This window comes from Podarcis raffonei, chromosome W (genome assembly GCF_027172205.1).
Source record: "Podarcis raffonei isolate rPodRaf1 chromosome W, rPodRaf1.pri, whole genome shotgun sequence".
Lineage (NCBI taxonomy): Eukaryota > Metazoa > Chordata > Lepidosauria > Squamata > Lacertidae > Podarcis > Podarcis raffonei.
The window spans coordinates 20,616,110-20,619,761 of record NC_070620.1 but is presented as its reverse complement, the minus strand read 5'-3'; positions in this window follow the sequence as shown (position 1 = coordinate 20,619,761).

The window sequence follows — 3,652 nt, the reverse complement described above, 5'->3', positions numbered from 1 at the left end:
CAGAAAAGCTAAAGCACAGAATGAACTCAGGCTTGCTAGAGAGGTTAAAAGCAACAAAAAAGGCTTTTATGGGTATGTTCGTAGCAAAAGGAAGAACAAAGAAACACCCTTGGAACTCCCCGCCACTGGTTTCCCCAGTGCACCTCTCTGGTTGTCTGGCTTCCAAGGAATGAGTGCATCTGCATTACCTTGGCTAGCAACTCTCTGTTGTGTCTTTGTCTCTGACTTAGACACAGCTCCAACCTGTCCTCGGTTGTGTACAACAGCAACACATGCAACAGCTAAGTTAGCAAACTCTTTTGAGTACCTCTTGGGTGGTGCACCCTTTGTAACTCTCTCAGACCTACGTATGAGGTGCTGATCTTCTCTGCTCACTGGTTCAGTCTCAGGACTCTTTGGAGAACCAGTTCCAATGGTAAACAGTGGTTCATCCTTCACCTGTGAAGGCCTATCCATTGTGTGAGATTTCCTCTCAATGACTGTGACAACTGAGCTCTCCGAGCTATCACTGTCACTCTCAGTACCACTGTACTCTGTAAAATCATCATCATCATCTGAATCGTCCTCTGTGGGAAATGTGTGTACTATCACTCTCTCCTGTTCAGGAGCACTCTCTAGAAATTTTGTGAGAATCACCTGACCAGATTCAGACAAAATTACTCTGTAGAGACCCTTTTCATATCCCACAAAAATGCCTCTGGCATTCTTTACTCCACCTGGAGCTTCTGTCCTCACATGAGACCCAAAAACCTTGAAATGGGCAACAGAAGGTTTTCTATGGAACAGTTTCTCAAAAGGAGAACTTCCCAACTCTTTTGAAACCTTTCTCATCTTCGTATAACAGAACGACATTAGCGACTCGGCCCAGTACTCATGTGGCAGATGTGAACTAAGCAATTGCGCATTCATCCCCTTTTGCAATTCTCTGTTCACCCGTACACAGACACCCCTGTTCCACGCTTCCTCTGAAACAGCAACCTTGTGTCTTATCCCTTTCTTCTGCAGGAACCTCTGGAAATCCTGTAAAAGAAAAATCTGCTTCTCATCTGTGAATAGACAATCAATGTTAGCATCATGCATATTCTTAACCTTGTCACAAAACTCCTGAAACCTTTCTAAGGCTTCCTGTGGCTTTTTCAACACATAAATCCAGACAAAGTTAGAGAAATGATCCACATACACAAGATAATATCTTGCATTGCCTCTAGATGGTTCTAGAGGACCAATCACATCAGCATACACCCGCTGAAATGCTCTGTTGACCCCGGTCATCTTCTTTGTCACACCTGCAAGAGAAACTAGGTTAGACACAGATGAATTACATTCCATGTAATCACTTTGGTCAAAAGTCAACAAATACAGTCCATCTTTCTCTCTGGCAGAAAGAAATAACTCTCCATCTTTGTAGATCTTGCAGCTCTCAGCATCGTAGGACAGTCTCAGTCCTCTCTTTGCAATCTGTGAAACAGTCAGCAGATTGAACTTCAGTTCAGGAACCAAGTAAACATTGTTTATAGTCAAGTTCAGACACTTAAGATACACAGTCCCTATCCCGGTCGCTTCCAGCTCCTGACCGTTGGCCTGTTTCACAGCGAAGCTTTGCTTCTTAAACGTTGAAAAGAGTTCTTTGTGTGGGGACATATGAACGGTCGCTCCAGTGTCGATAATAAACGCGTTCCCAACGTCTGGCATGGTTCCTTTCGCCATCAAAGCCTTTGCAGGTTTCACCGAAGGCTTGGTATGACCTTTGCCTGACGCCTCAGGCTTTGCTGAGCGGCCCTTCGCTCCTTTTGGCTGTCGTGGCTTCTTACAGTTCCGCTGAAGATGCCCAGCCTGTCCACAATTGTAACATTGGACAACGTTCAAAGCTACAGCATCCTCTCCAGTAGCCTCATCGGTGGGGGAATTAGAACTCCTTTCCTCCCTCCCTCTGTCCTTTACTTCCAGTGCAGCAAGCCGGTTGTGTTCATCCAGAACCACGGCACTCAGGGGAGGTGGATAGGGTAACCCTCCCCCCTTCTTGGCATTCATTGTGAACCCAAGTGTTTGTGCTCTCACTTTCAGGCCAGTAAAATCCAAAAGTCACTCCTGGGCTGTTTACAGCCTTCACTGGCAGGCAAGCTGCACGCTGTTTTCCACAGCTGCGTAGTTTAGCCAAAACAGACTTTGACTTCTCACGCTCTCACTGAGCCACTCAGTAACTTTCCAAGCTTACTGGCTGTCGTTGCCTAGCAACCTGCTCGGGACGGGAATCTTATCAGCCACAAGAATTCCTGGTATGCAAGCCTTGCTATCAGAGCTGTTTTTCCAACGCAGCTCTTGTGAACCAGAGAATAAATCTTTCTGCGTTCACTCTCTTTAGCCCGAAATTCAGCATACCTTTTGGGCTCCGTTGCATGGAAAACACTCCACTCGGTGTCCAGCTGTCTGTTCAGCTTCTGGCTGCAACGCAGATGCTTCCTTATCTTCTTAGGTGCAGAGGATGGCAACGATTCATCGACCTCTCACCTCTCATGCTGATTCCCATAGATCAGATAACCATCGGTATGCTACCAGATGTCGAATTCAAGCCAGCAAAGCCAGCGAAGTTCAGAGTAATTGGCCACCCTCCAGGTGCCCGGCTTGAATTCTTGTTGACCTCCCTGCCAGCGACTCCCGGCAAGACCAGGGGAGGTCTCCAATCGGCGATTCTTCCCAACGTGAAGAAGAACACACCACTCCTCCCCCTCCCATAGCCAGGGAGGGGAAAGAGACAGACAGAAATATATTTACATGTCTTTATTCCTGTCTTTCCAGCAGTACAGAGAAATCATGTCTGTACTCTCTCATCCCAACTGCAGAGAGAGAATAACTCCACCCATGTACATCCAGTACAGGGTCATGTGCCACTCTGAGCTAACATCCGGCGCTCAGTGCACTGAATAGACTGTCCCTGGTTCCCACGGTACAGTCCCATAACATCAGCTTCCTGTTTACCATTCCAGCCACCTGGAGCTCGCTTCTGCATTGCTCCTTTTTCGTAACAGTGGGGTCACTCAGAGGAGAAGATGGTGAAATGCAAACAGGGGACACAGAAAGGGCTGAACTCCTCAATGCCTTCTTTGCCTCAGTCTTCTCCGATAAAGAAAACAATGCCCGACCTGAAGAATTTGGAGCAAATGATTCAGCAGAGGAAACACAGCCCAGAATAACTAAGGAGATAGTACAAGAATACTTGGCTAGTTTAGATGTATTCAAGTCTCCAGGGCCAGACGAACTGCATCCAAGAGTATTAAAAGAACTGGCAGATGTGATCTCAGAACCACTGGCAGTCATCTTTGAGAATTCCTGGAGAACAGGCGAAGTCCCGGCAGACTGGAGGAGGGCAAATGTTGTCCCTATTTTCAAAAAGGGGAAAAGAGAGGACCCAAATAATTACCGCCCAGTCAGTCTGACATCAATACCAGGGAAGATTCTGGAGCAGATCATTAAGCAAACAGTCTGTGAGCACCTGGAAAGGAATGCTGTGATCACCCATAGTCAGCATGGATTTCTGAAAAATAAGTCATGTCAGACTAACCTGATCTCGTATTTTGACAGAATTACAAGCCTGGTAGATGAAGGGAACGCAGTGGATGTAGCCTACCTTGATTTCAGCAAGGCATTCGACAAG